Source organism: Neoarius graeffei, chromosome 17 (assembly GCF_027579695.1).
Source record: "Neoarius graeffei isolate fNeoGra1 chromosome 17, fNeoGra1.pri, whole genome shotgun sequence".
In the NCBI taxonomy this organism is placed as follows: Eukaryota; Metazoa; Chordata; class Actinopteri; order Siluriformes; family Ariidae; genus Neoarius; species Neoarius graeffei.
This window is the reverse complement of record NC_083585.1, coordinates 36,050,983-36,066,401: the sequence shown is the minus strand read 5'-3', so window position 1 is coordinate 36,066,401 and position 15,419 is coordinate 36,050,983. Positions and strand designations below refer to the sequence as shown.

The 15,419-nt window shown below is 42.2% G+C and overlaps 1 protein-coding gene across 1 annotated transcript in view; it reads right to left on the bottom strand.

The window, feature by feature from the left end:
* Nucleotides 1–15,419, bottom strand: part of tfdp2 (transcription factor Dp-2) — an 88,451-nt gene that overhangs the window by 39,584 nt on the left and 33,448 nt on the right. The window lies entirely within an intron of this gene.

The window sequence follows — 15,419 nt, the reverse complement described above, 5'->3', positions numbered from 1 at the left end:
AACAACGTGAAACGGCAGTTCCCAAAATATTTAGAGTGCAAGCCGCAAAAGGATTTCATACACAGCTTCCATACGTTATAAGACTGAACACAGAGTAACCCTGAAAGTGTTTGGCTGCAATGATCTGCCTACACAAGGCTCCGTTGTAGTTACCTGCTTGTTTCTGAAGAGGAACGAGCAGCACGTCCATACCTGCAACCTCTCTCTCTTTCTCTCGCAGTCTGCTTGTCTTTCATAAATCCACCACTCAAGATTCATTCTCAGTCTCTCTCTCACACACACACACACACACACACACACACACACGGCAGACCACTCCGCCCCTCCCCCGAACTTTTAGCGACAGAGGAACTACAGAGTAGAGGTGGGCCATGGGATAGAAATCTACTCAAACATCATACTGAATGTGAGCTTTTATTCCCAAATGAGAGGCATTATTCATTTTCAAACTATAAAATCCGTACACTAAACTGAACGGTGACCTTCGCTGATGCCTGCTGTGCTCCTTAAATGATCTATAATTGTGCTTTACAAAATTTACACTCACATTTCCCTACAATATAAACATAAGCGAAATAAACAGGTTTGTAGAACAACAGTGAGTGAGTTCACACGGCCAGCTTGATTAAAATAACAGCTTAACAACCCCAGTCTTTGTTAACAGGCTGTGCATACTTAATTAGGTGTGGCGAGAGAGGGAAAGCCCTCATGACTCATTACTCCGGACACCGGTGCCTTCAGGAATTCAGTATTAAACAAGTCTGCAGTCCATTTAATCTTTTTGGTTTAAACCAAATGTTGCATACTTTGATTATTTTCGAAGAGCGACAGAAAAACAGAACACACTTTCACTCCCCCCCAATCATCGCACGTGCACAGTAATCAGGTGTAAAGCCCCTTAGCCTGAGCAACAGATCTCGTTATCTGTTGCTCAGGTTAAGGGGCTTGAGACATGTGTATAATCTTTTTAACATGTTTAACGGAGAGAGAGGAGTAAAGGAAAAGAAGAACCACAGACACGTCTGCCTGGTTCCACCAGCACCTCGTCTACACATAGAATCATTCTGTCTGTTACTGAGGAACAGGAGAGGCCAGGCGCGCGCACACTAGGGTGCATCAGTTGCCCTTACTTTCATAAAATCTGATGCATTTGTGTTTGGGTGTTCCTTTTCACCAATAAAGACATCCTGTAAAATTTTTGGACCATATTCAAAAGTCTAATGGTGGCACCATGAGGTTCATTTTTTGCCAAAAAACACTTATTTTATGTTTTCGCGTAAGGTTTGAATCACAACGTTGGACTCCATTTATTGATTTCTTGTGAGCCAGAGATCATGTTAAGAACCTTTGCAAGGGATTGAGAACCATTAATGTGATTCATAATACATTTGCATTGTTTAAAAGTAGTTGAACAATGATTCAATGAACAGCTAAAACTCAAACTGTGCTTGATAATATATTTAGAATATGTACTAAAAATGTGTATCTAAGATACTTGGTATACTCTATAAAGGTGCCATAATGTTTCATGAAAAGCGATTGAAATTTTGTCATAAAAGTCATAAAATAGCAGCTTTTTCCATAACTTTGAGCTCCTGGTGCCACCATTAAACTTTTGAATTTTGTCAAAATATTTCACCCAGTGTGTTTTCTTACCAAAAGGAACATAAAAACAAAAATGCATCATGATCGGAGGAACTTTTCATTTTTAGGGGGCAACTGATGCACCCTAGCGTACGCACACACACACCCCAAGTATACTTCTGCAGAAGCATGCAAGGGTCTCTCCAAAGTACGGTACTGTATACTCAATTTTGCAGACGCATCAGCGCACAAGCTCGAGGCATACATGCTACCACTACTGGATCGGTGTATACTGTACACTCGGTTTCACACATGCAACACGCAGACAGGACAAAATTTGAGCCACATCCCTTGAAGTATACTTGAGCCATCTCTCTCTCTCACACACACAGTGATTTGTGTGGTTAATTGATATCTAAATACGTGTGTGATGCAGAAGCTGAGAGGGAATGGCAAAACAAGCCGTTGATATTGTTTCTCGTCTCACATGAAGTAAAATTGTGACTTTAAATCAAAACACTCAGCCACACCACTTATGTCTGTCCCAGCACAGAGACGTGATGCTGTGTCACTGTCTCGAAACATACAAACCCGATTCCAAAAAAGTTGGGACAAAAGTACAAACTGTAAATAAAAACGGAATGCAATAATTTACAAATCTCAAAAACTGATATTGTATTCACAATAGAACATAGACAACATATCAAATGTCGAAAGTGAGACATTTTGAAATTTCATGCCAAATATTGGCTCATTTGAAATTTCATGACAGCAACACATCTCAAAAAAGTTGGGACAGGGGCAATAAGAGGCTGGAAAAGTTAAAGGTACAAAAAAGGAACAGCTGGAGGACCAAATTGCAACTCATTAGGTCAACTGGCAATAGGTCATTAACATGACTGGGTATAAAAAGAGCATCTTGGAGTGGCAGCGGCTCTCAGAAGTAAAGATGGGAAGAGGATCACCAATCCCCCTAATTCTGCGCCGACAAATAGTGGAGCAATATCAGAAAGGAGTTCGACAGTGTAAAATTGCAAAGAGTTTGAACATATCATCATCTACAGTGCATAATATCATCAAAAGATTCAGAGAATCTGGAAGAATCTCTGTGCGTAAGGGTCAAGGCCGGAAAACCATACTGGGTGCCCGTGATCTTCGGGCCCTTAGACGGCACTGGATCACATACAGGCATGCTTCTGTATTGGAAATCACAAAATGGGCTCAGGAATATTTCCAGAGAACATTATCTGTGAACACAATTCACCGTGCCATCCACCGTTACCAGCTAAAACTCTATAGTTCAAAGAAGCAGCCGTATCTAAACATGATCCAGAAGCGCAGACGTCTTCTCTGGGCCAAGGCTCATTTAAAATGGACTGTGGCAAAGTGGAAAACTGTTCTGTGGTCAGACGAATCAAAATTTGAAGTTCTTTATGGAAATCAGGGACGCCGTGTCATTCAGACTAAAGAGGAGAAGGACGACCCAAGTTGTTATCAGCGCTCAGTTCAGAAGCCTGCATCTCTGATGGTATGGGGTTGCATTAGTGCGTGTGGCATGGGCAGCTTACACATCTGGAAAGACACCATCAATGCTGAAAGGTATATCCAGGTTCTAGAGCAACATATGATCCCATCCAGACGACGTCTCTTTCAGGGAAGACCTTGCATTTTCCAACATGACAATGCCAAACCGCATACTGCATCAATTACAGCATCATGGCTGCGTAGAAGAAGGGTCCGGGTACTGAACTGGCCAGCCTGCAGTCCAGATCTTTCACCCATAGAAAACATTTGGCGCATCATAAAACGGAAGATACGACAAAAAAGACCTAAGACAGTTGAGCAACTAGAATCCTACATTAGACAAGAATGGGTTAACATTCCTATCCCTAAACTTGAGCAACTTGTCTCCTCAGTCCCCAGACGTTTACAGACTGTTGTAAAGAGAAAAGGGGATGTCTCACAGTGGGAAACATGGCCTTGTCCCAACTTTGAGATGTGTTGTCATGAAATTTAAAATCACCTAATTTTTCTCTTTAAATGACACATTTTCTGAGTTTAAACATTTGATATGTCATCTATGTTCTATTCTGAATAAAATATGAAATTTTGAAACTTCCACATCATTGCATTCCATTTTTATTTACAATTTGTACTTTGTCCCAACTTTTTTGGGATCGGGGTTGTATTTTGTGCCTGAACATGTGCTTACATTCTGAAACACTGAAGCGTTAAAACATATGCAGAGCCATGGCCTCACTTTCGTTTATAAATGCCGTGAGACCTCAAGAATGGCACAGGAATAGTTTTAAGCATTAACAATAAATCTAAAATAGTAATTTTTACAATTAAAGTGATTCATATAGGTAGCGGTCTGAGTGAATGACCTTGACGTCCGTAATGTCACAGCAGGAAGTCTATCGGTCTCATCGCCATTTCCACTAGACTAAAAAACAGAGCTGACTGCAACTCCGATCCTCCATTTTGAGCCAATTAATCGCTAGGCCACGTAGATGTGCCAGCAACACGACAGAAGGTGGCTTTACGTTGTATTCATGGGCCAAGAATGTTCAAACTGCGAAGATTTGGACGCGTTTTGCAAGAAGTTCACAGGCACATTGGGCACCTACGAAGTGGTCTCTCCTCTGCTCTGCACATTTTACTGAAGACTTATACGAAACCCCTGATCTGTTGAAGAGCGTTGGCTAGAAGCCTGTATTGAAAGAGGGTGCAGTACCAACAATTAAAGAAAACCACAAGAAAAATAAAGCATTCATTTTATTTTTTTAAAAAAGGAAAGCAAGTTCAGTTGCACCAGTTCTCCCGGAGTGTGAGCCGAGGGTTGTTGGTAAAACCCAGGACGGAACGAGACATATCGCTTGAGCAGTGACCTCCCTGCGGTTGTTGCTAAAACTGGTGATATCCCGTTCCATCCTGGGTTTTAGTAATTGCCTGAACCGAGCAGTAATGGCGGAACACACAGTATGGAGAAAATGGAGAATGAGTGGAGCAGCCGTCTGATTTCTCCGCTGGATATTGCTGCCGTCTCGCCCTTACGTGGAAGAAGCGAATGAACGGAGAACTGAACGAACAACTGAAAGTCAGATTGTTTCAAAAACAATCTGCCATAAGATCGGCCTTCAAGAAGCGAGAACACAGACGGGTAAGCTCCGACTCTCATTTGGATACAAAACAAACACAACTCGTTTACCTGCATTTAGATTAATACATGTAACTTGTATTGTGTGTTTAAGTTACCAGTATAAGCTTATTTAATTTGCTTCAGAATGTGATTGTCTCAGTTCATCTGATTATTTAATTCGCCTTTTACGTTTTATCAGTGAAAATGCATGCATGTACATGCATGTTGCATAAGTTATAACACCTATCCTGTTTTAATGAGAGTCAACCCACAATCAATGAAGTCAAATCAGTCTTAGTTGAGTAGGTCGGTAACGGCATTTCTTACTTTCACCGTAAATTTTTATTCATATGACTTTGGTCTATAGCTGTAAAAGGCCTCGGCCTTAAAACCGGTTCCTGCTGTGACGTCACGCGCTCAGGGCTGGCTGGCTCAGCGGGGCAGCTCGAATGCCAACTTTGCGGTCGATTTTAACTCTCAAAAATATATGTTATTTACCAGCTGGGAGGTCCATATCGTGAAATACCGTGACCGAGGTCTTGAAAGTACTGAGCGAGGCCCTCTGGGCCGAGGTCAGTATTCAAGGCCGAGGTCACGGTATTTCACCATATGGACCAACCTTAAGCTGGTAAATAATATATTTATATTTTTCTTTACCAAATTCTAACAGAAAACGAGAGCACCCGAAAGGGAAAACCGAGCCGAGGCAAGCCGCCATTTTGAATCCTCATTCACGGCTGTAATGCAAATGGCTTCCTCCTCGGTATACAAGTGCACTTCCATGGCAGGGAAAAAACTACATTTTGCCGCTTATGCAGTCCCCCATTTATACAAAATTGAGTCATTCAGGATTCAGCCATGTTTTTGCTCGGCGTTAGCAACAGTTACAGGTTTTTAGCTTTCTCCTGAAATGTTTTCTTTTATTTCTTCTTCCTCAGGATAGTAAAACTCGATTTCACTGTGAAGACTGTCGTTATCACCATCCATTATGTAAAATTCATGCTATTCTCCCAAGAAATGCGAAAATAAATATTGACAAAAATTGCTACCATGTTTGTTGTTGTGAACAAGCAAGTCGCCAGAGGTCAGTAACTGGGGTCCGTAACTGGGGACCGCTTGCCAGCCAATCAGAGCGCAGGATTTGATGGAAACCGGACCGCGAAAAAAATAAAATGGCTTATTAACTAAAATATTCCTTTTATTAAAAATGATCAATAACAAATAGGCCTTTTCTGAATAAACTTTCAAACATTTATACTACCTCAATTTGCTTCTCTTTAGCTTTTGGCAGTCTGTAAAGAGAGAGCTCTGATTTCTTGTTAAATCTACTTGTACGGTCAATTGCACAACAGCTCTCTCATTTTACGTGTGTGTGTGTATATATGTGTGTGTGTGTGTGTGTGTGTGTGTGTGTGTGTGTGTGTGTGTGAGAGAGAGAGAGAGAGAGAGAGAGACACACACAGAGAATGTGCACGTGTGCACGTGCCCATCTTCACAGCATTAGAGCTGTGTTACTTCCACCTAGGGTAAAGTCACATGCAATTTCAATACTGTACGTTATTGCTGTCTAAACAACGCAGCTACAGCTCGGAAAAACTAAGATTACGCAGCCTGATAATCATCATTCATTTTTTATTTCATCAAATCAAATGGCTCAAATTACCATCACGATTTACTGTCACACGATATATTGTTACATGCCTAGTAAAGACATTATGGAAAATGCAAGGCTTTTATTATAAGGGTCTATTTTCCATCTTTTATTACATTTATTAGGGCCCGAGCCCTATGGGCGAAGGCCCTATTGTTCTTGTAAGAGTTCACTATTATTAGGGCCCGAGCCCTATGGGCGAAGGCCCTATTGTTCTTGTAAGAGTTCACTATTATTATTCTTCCGTCTTCTTCTTCTTCTTCTTCTTCCGTCTTCTTCTTCTTCTTTATTTTTCTCCGCTGTTGGGCCATTTTCGGGGCGCTTGCCATGGGCGAAAACGCACGAAATTTGGCACCAGTTCCGAGAATTGCCACCGCTACTCAGAACCAGAAGCCCAAACTTGGCCGGGGCTCAGGGCCTCCATAGCGCCCCCTAAGTCGTTGTGATTTTGGCCTCCCGCATTAAGGTGCCTGGTTGCCATATAGTTTGTAGTAGTGGCATGCAATTTGGTACACATATGTATCTCACTAAGCCGGACAAAAATGTAATGCCAATGCATTAGCCACGCCCAACAGGAAGTGAGGTAATTTCACTTTTGTGCGTAATGCATGGCCACGAAGACGGCGCAACTCCTCCTAGACCGTTCATAGGAATGTCACCAAAATTGATACACATCATCTACAGACATGGCTGACAAAAGTTACTAAATACGTTTCACGTAGGACAAACCGTTCAGAAGTTATACGTCAATCAATTTTCGATGCAAAATTTTACATGCTTAAAAATTTATAACAAATCTTCTGATTGCTCAAAACTGCTCATACTTCACACGCAAATCACTCATTGGGCTTCTGACATGTTACCCAATTTCTGTGATATTTCGCCACTGGGGGCGCTATTTTTGGGCAAAAATTCCAATCTTTCCTCGATTTTGGTCAAACTTCACGGCCGCCCTCTTACTACCTCCCATGTCATGTATACCACGTTTTGGAAATTTTCGTCCATGGGGGGCGCTGTTTTTGGCCGACGCAATTGCTCCAAAACGGGTTTTTGGTAAATAATTCCATAATGCTTTTCCTTCACACCACTTCCTTGTGACAGTATGTTGCTGTTGTAGACACTTATTTTTCCAACTCATAATCGCTCATGTACAGCATAGCGCCACCTACTGACATGGGAAAAACCAAAAAATTTATTCTTCAAAAATCTATATCTCATCTTCTATTTACTCAATTGTCATCAAACTTCATACGCAAACTCTTCATAGCTCACCTGACGTCTACGCCAAATTTTGTGCACTTTCGCCCCTGGGGGTGCTGGTTATGGCAAAAATGATATTGCAGCTTCTGATTTGTCAAACTTGGCAAGCAAACTCTTTACAAGACCCTTATAGGGGCGCTTGCCATGGTCGACAACGCACGAAATTTGGCTCCTTTTTCTTAGACTGCCACCGCTACTGAGAACCAGAAGCCCTGATCCAGGCGGGCCTCAGGGCCGCTATAGCGCCCCCTAACTCGTTGTGATTTTGGCCTCCCGCATTAAGGTGCCTGGTTGCCATGTAGTTTGTAGTAGTGGCATGCCATTTGGTATGCATATGTATCTCACTAAGCCGGACAAAAATGTAATGCCTATGCATTAGCCACGCCCAACAGGAAGTGAGGTAATTTCACTTTTGTGCGAAATGCATGGCCACGAAGACGGCGCAACTCCTCCTGGACCGTTCATAGGAATGTCACCAAAATTGATACACATCATCTACAGACATGGCTGACAGAAGTTACTAAATAGGTTTCACGTAGCATAAACCGTTCAGAAGTTATACGTCAATCAATTTTCAATGCAACATTTTACATGCTTAAAAGTTCATAACAAATCTTCTACTTGCTCAAAACTGCTCATACTTCACACGCAGATCACTCATTGGGCTTCTGACATGTTACCCAATTTCTGTGATATTTCGCCACTGGGGGCGCTATTTTTGGGCAAAAATTCCAATCTTTCCTCAAATTTGGTCAAACTTCACAGCCACCCTCTTCCTACCTCCCATGTCATGTATACCACATTTTGGGAATTTTCGTCCATGGGGGGCGCTGTTTTTGGCCGACGCAATTGCTCCAAAACGGGTTTTTGGTAAATAATTCCATAATGCTTTTCCTTCACACCACTACCTTGTGATAGTGCGTTGCTGTTGTAGACACTTATTTTTCCAACTCATAATCGCTCATGTACAGCATAGTGCCACCCACTGACATGGGAAAAACCAAAAATTTTATTCTTCAAAAATCTATATCTCATCTTCTATTTACTCAATTGTCATCAAACTTCATACGCAAACTCTTCATAGCTCACCTGACATGTACGCCTAATTTTGTGCACTTTCGCCCCTGGGGGTGCTGGTTATGGCAAAAATGATATTGCAGCTTCTGATTTGTCAAACTTGGTAAGCAAACTCTTTACAAGACCCTTATTAGGGCGCTATTATTATTAGGGCCCGAGCACCGTACAGTGCGAGACCCTATCGTTGCCATGTGTCCAATTCTGTTCTTTGTCGCCATTGCGGGAGTAATGTCTCTTGCCGAAGAAGCTGTGGAAGGTATTTCGCGGGGACGCATGCCCCCGCCCCCCTTGGCCGCTGGCGCGAGGGCCCGTCGAGGCCGCTTGCGGCTTTAATTATTCTTCTTCCGTCTTCTTCTTCTTCTTCTTCTTCCGTCTTCTTCTTCTTCTTTATTTTTCTCCGCTGTTGGGCCATTTTCGGGGCACTTGCCATGGGCGAAAACGCGCGAAATTTGGCGCCACTTCCGAGAATTGCCACCGCTACTCAGAACCAAAAGCCCACACTTGGCCGGGGCTCAGGGCCTCTATAGCGCCCCCTAAGTCGTTGTGATTTTGGCATCCCGCATTAAGGTGCCTGGTTGCCATATAGTTTGTAGTAGTGGCATGCCATTTGGTATGCATATGTATCTCACTAAGCCGGACAAAAATGTAATGCCAATGCATTAGCCACGCCCAACAGGAAGTGAGGTAATTTCACTTTTGTGCGAAATGCATGGCCACGAAGACGGCGCAACTCCTCCTAGACCGTTCATAGGAATGTCACCAAAATTGATACACATCATCTACAGACATGGCTGACAAAAGTTACTAAATACGTTTCACGTAGGATAAACCGTTCAGAAGTTATACGTCAATCAATTTTCACTTCAAAATTTTACATGCTTAAAAATTCATAACAAATCTTCTAATTGCTCAACACTGCTCATACTTCACACGCTAATCACTCATTGGGCTTCTGACATGTTACCCAATTTCTGTGATATTTCGCCACTGGGGGCGCTATTTTTGGGCAAAAAATCCAATCTTTCCTCAAATTTGGTCAAACTTCACGGCCACCCTCTTTCTACCTCCCATGTCATGTATACCACATTTTGGGAATTTTCGTCCATGGGGGGCGCTGTTTTTGGCCGACGCAATTTCTCCAAAACGGGTTTTTGGTAAATAGTTCCATAATGCTTTTCCTTCACACCACTACCTTGTGATAGTGCGTTGCTGTTGTGGACACTTATTTTTCCATCTCATAATCACTCATGTACAGCATAGCGCCACCTACTGACATGGGAAAAACCAAAAAATTTATTCTTCAAAAATCTATATCTCATCTTCTGTTTACTCAATTGTCATCAAACTTCATACGCAAACTCTTCATAGCTCACCTGACATGTACGCCAAATTTTGTGCACTTTCGCCCCTGGGGGTGCTGGTTATGGCAGAAATGATATTGCAGCTTCTGATTTGTCAAACTTGGCAAGCAAACTCTTTACAAGACCCTTTTTGGGGCGCTTGCCATGGTCGACATCGCACGAAATTTGGCTCCTTTTTCTTAGACTCCCACCGCTACTGAGAACCAGAAGCCCAGATCCAGGCGGGCCTCAGGGCCTCTATAGCGCCCCCTAACTCATTGTGATTTTGGCCTCCCGCATTAAGGTGCCTGGTTGCCATGTAGTTTGTAGTAGTGGCATGCCATTTGGTACGCATATGTATCTCACTAAGCCGGACAAAAATGTAATGCCAATGCATTAGCCACGCCCAACAGGAAGTGAGGTAATTTCACTTTTGTGCGAAATGCATGGCGACGAAGACGGCGCAACTCCTCCTAGACCGTTCATAGGAATGTCACCAAAATTGATACACATCATCTACAGACACGGCTGACAAAAGTTCCTAAATACGTTTCACGTAGAATAAACCGTTCAGAAGTTATACGTCAATCAATTTTCAATGCAAAATTTTACATGCTTAAAAATTCATAACATATCTTCAAATTGCTCAAAACTGCTCATACTTCACACGCAAATCACTCATTGGGCATCTGACATGTTACCCAATTTCTGTGATATTTCGCCACTGGGGGCGCTATTTTTGGGCAAAAAATCCAATCTTTCCTCAAATTTGGTCAAACTTCACGGCCACCCTCTTACTACCTCCCATGTCATGTACACCACATTTTGGGAATTTCGTCCATGGGGGGCGCTGTTTTTGGCCAACGCAATTGCTCCGAAACAGGTTTTTGGTAAATAATTCCATAATGCTTCTCCTTCACACCACTACCTTCTGATAGTACGTTGCTGTTGTAGACACTTATTTTTCCAACTCATAATCGCTCATGTGCAGCATAGCGCCACCTACTGACATGGGAGAAACCAAAAAATTTATTCTTCAAAAATCAATATCTCATCTTCTATTTTCTCAATCTTGATCAAACTTGATAGGCACACTCTTAACAGGTCACCTGACATATGTGCCAAATTTTGTGAACTTTTGCCACTGGGGGCGCTGTTTTCAGGCAACAATTTATATCTCGGCTTCTGATTGGTCAAACTTGATCAAACTTTACAAAACAACTCTTCATAGGTCCCTTGACATGTATACCAAATTTGGTGAACTTTCTCCACTGGGGGCGCTCATTGCGCTGTAGCAGTTGCAGGAGAGGTATTTACAATCATGAGGCACCAGGAGTATGTTGTTTTGGTTGCCTTAAACACACATGACTTGTGGACCACTGGGGGCGCTCATTGCGCTGTAGCAGTTGCAGGAGAGGTGTTTACAATCATGAGGCACCAGGAGTATGTTGTTTTGGTTGCCTTAAAAACACATGACTTGTGGGGAATGGGTAGGCAGTCTGGAGCAAGTGTTGTAGCGTTACATACAGACTAATAGATGTCTAACAGAAGACAATCCTATGTAGCTATAGCTTGGTGACTGATGAGGTAAATACATTAATTTGGTTGGGAAGCCATGGCATAAAATGTTCTGTCCATGACAACATCTCAGCGCACCGTGTACTCTGTGTCCAATTCTGTGCTTTGTCGCCATTGTGGGAGTAATGTCTCTTGCCGAAGAAGCTGTGGATGGTATTTCGCGGGGACGCATGCCCCCGCCCCCCTTGGCCGCTGGCGCGAGGGCCCGTCGAGGCCGCTTGCGGCTTTAATTCTGCCTGTTCTATATCAGACACCTTACACAGTTCAATAAGGTCAGGTTTATTTTTGTTAACAGGTTAGCAAACTAGTGTTAGATAGATATTGGGTGTGTTGATATTCATGACCATACATATGGTTTGGGTAGATTGTGCCACAGACCAATTTTGACAGAGGAAAAACCCCTGTTAATTCAGAACAGTATTATCTTGTTTATATATTCAATAACCATTTCTTTGTCTACACACACCCATGTGAACACATGGTGTTCTGCACCAAGCTCCTTCATGCACACACAAGCAACACGACTTGTGTTAAATAATAACAGGACAAAATTGATGGTTTTATTTTGGCAGATTTACATACAATAAAATATCAAAATCCACAACACCGTCTTAAAATGCATTTATACTTGAGGCCATCTTGCGAACTGATTTTGTGTGTTACACCATGATGCTGGAGGAAGGACATTTTATTCCAGTGTATACAAGATACACAGAGGAACAACAATAAAATCCTACTTAATTCAATTTTTCCTAAAAACATCACATTAATACCTCATGTGTTTAGCTTATCAAATCAAACACATTTACAGCTTATTCAATGGATATAAATATATTCTGTCCAAGTCATATCAACAGGTTTGTCATAAATTCTGCCCATGGATTCAAGATCACGTTTATTCATGCTGCATATTACAGAGACATCTTTGAGGAACTCATGAGATCAGAGATGAGCACTGCTACAATAAAGGTCACCGAGAACTACTGGATGCTCCACTATCAAATATTACTCAATTATTAAATAATGGGTTTGGCGGATGTCAGTGGAAAATCATCATCTTCTTTCGGCTGCTCCTGTTAGGTGTTGACACAACCGATCATCATGAGCCGCATATTTGATTTGGCATAGGTTTTTACACAGGATGCCCTTCCTGACGCAACCCTCCCCAGTCTGTCTAGGCTTGGGACTGGCACCAAGTATGCACCGCCTTGTGCAACCCCAGTGGCTGGGTATTTGGATGTCAGAGGAAAATATTTCACAACACAATTCTGAAAAGGATTTGATGAAGTAAAACTAGAGACCTGTGCAGGTCTGAACTCAGCCTTTGTCTGACTGGGAGATAGAAGCTATGGTACATAAAATATAAATAAAAAATAGGCCACTCAGAAATAAGTTACTGCCAGGATTTGAACTGACATTGCAAAATGCATTCCTTTCCCGGACAGCGCTCTAGACCACTTAGCGCTAACGTCACAAACTGAGGTTACAGTGGTGCTTGAAAGTTTGTGAACCCTTTAGAATTTTCTATATTTCTGCATAAATATGACCTAAAACATCATCAGATTTTCACACAAGTCCTAAAAGTAGATAAAGAGAACCCAGTTAAACAAATGAGACAAAAATATTATACTTGGTCATTTATTTATTGAGGAAAATGATCCAATATTACACATCGATGAGTGGCAAAAGTATATGAACCTTTGCTTTCAATATCTGGTGTGACCCCCTTGTGCAGCAATAACTGCAACTAAACGTTTCCGCCGGTAACTGTTGATCAGTCCTGCACACTCGAGGTCTGCGCGGGTCGGATTTTTCAGTCCCGCTCCCGCCCGCATTGTGCAGTCCCACTCCCGCCTGCAAAGAATTATGATTTTCAGTCCCGCTCCCGCCCGCAAATCCCGCATGATGCAGACGTTCGCGTGATGGTGCCCCGCCCCCTACTTTGAGTGGATTTCAGCATAAATATCTACAGCTCACATTGTTACTATTTACCTTGTTTCGGAATTCAGCATGTACTGTCTCTAATAATAATAATTAGTGCTGTCAAACGATTAAAATATTTAATCGCGAATCACACATTTTTATCATATGAGAAACCATTGCAATTCTCTGATCAGCATAAAAAAGTGAATGGGCTTGCTTTGTACCAATGGTGCTTTTTTTTTTTTTTGGCCGCCTCTGATTGGACAGCCAAATTTGCATATTACAGGAGGGATTTCTGGGATAGCATTGAGTCAAGCCTACCGTCACTGTGTAACCTGTCTCTCTGACTAATGTTGTAGACTAACTCAAGCAGTAAATCAATTCACTTCTCTTACTAGCTCTGCTTTGTAATAAAAAAAAAAAAAAAAAAAAGCACCATTGGTACAAAGCAAGCCCATTCACTTTTTTATGCTGATCAGAGAATTGCAATGGTTTCTCATATGATAAAAATGTGTGATTCGCGATTAAATATTTTAATCGTTTGACAGCACTAATTATTATGTAATTATTATAAATACTAATTATTATTGTAGACTAATGCAAGCCGTAAATCACTTCTCTCATGGTTCTCTTACTAGCTGGGTGTGAACTGCGAGTCATTAGAGTGATCAAAGCATTTCCCGTTAGGGTGATCAATAGCAAATTTAAGATGCTATTCCTCTGGTAATCTAACCCTCTCTGCAAATTTAGGCATCTTAAAATGTTTTTATTAATGCCTAATAAAATATCCAGCACAAATTATATATGATAGACATAAATTAATAATTTATACATTTTATTTCAAACATTTTTAGTTAGCGGGACTGCAGCTTATCACCGCTCCCGCCCGCGCCACATATGTGCACTTCCAGTCGCGCCCGCAATGAGCTTTCAAAATTTGTCCCGCGCCGCACTGCTTTGCGGCGGGTCCCGCGGGAGTGCAGGGCTCTACTGCACACCGGCTTGGAGGAATTTTAGCCCATTCCTCCATACAGAACAGCTTCAGCTCTGGGATGTTGGTGGGTTTCCTCACATGAACTGCTCGCTTCAGGTCCTTCCACAACATTTCCATTGGATTAAGGTCAGGACTTTGACTTGGCCATTCCAAAACATGAACTTTATTCTTCTTTAACCATTCTTTGGTAGAAAAATGTGTGCTTAGGTCGTTGTCTTGCTGCACTTGTGTGCTTAGGGTCGTTGTCTTGCTGCATGACTCACCTTCTCTTGAGATTCAGTTCATGGACAGATGTCCTGACATTTTCCTTTAGAATTCGCTGGTATAATTCAGAATTCATTGTTCCATCAATGATGGCAAGCCGTCCTGGCCCAGATGCAGCAAAACAGGCCCAAACCATGATACTACCACCACCATGTTTCACAGATGGGATAAGGTTCTTATGCTGGAATGCAGTGTTTTCCTTTCTCCAGACATAACGCTTCTCATTGAAACCAAAAAGTTCTATTTTGGTCTTATCCGTCCACAAAACATTCTTCCAACAGCCTTCGGGCTTGTCCACGTGATCTTTAGCAAACTGCAGACGAGCAGCAATGTTATTTTTGGACAGCAGTGGCTTTCTACTTGCAACCCTGCCATGCACACCATTGTTGTTCAGTGTTCTGATGGTGGACTCATGAACATTGGCTAATGTGAGAGAGGCCTTCAGTTGCTGAGAAGTTACCCTGGGGTCCTTTGTAACCTTGCCGACTATTACACGCCTTGCTCTTGGAGTGATCTTTGTTGGTCGACCACTCCTGGGGAGGGTAACAATGGTCTTGAATTTCCTCCATTTGTACACAATCTGTCTGACTGTGGATTGGTGGAGTC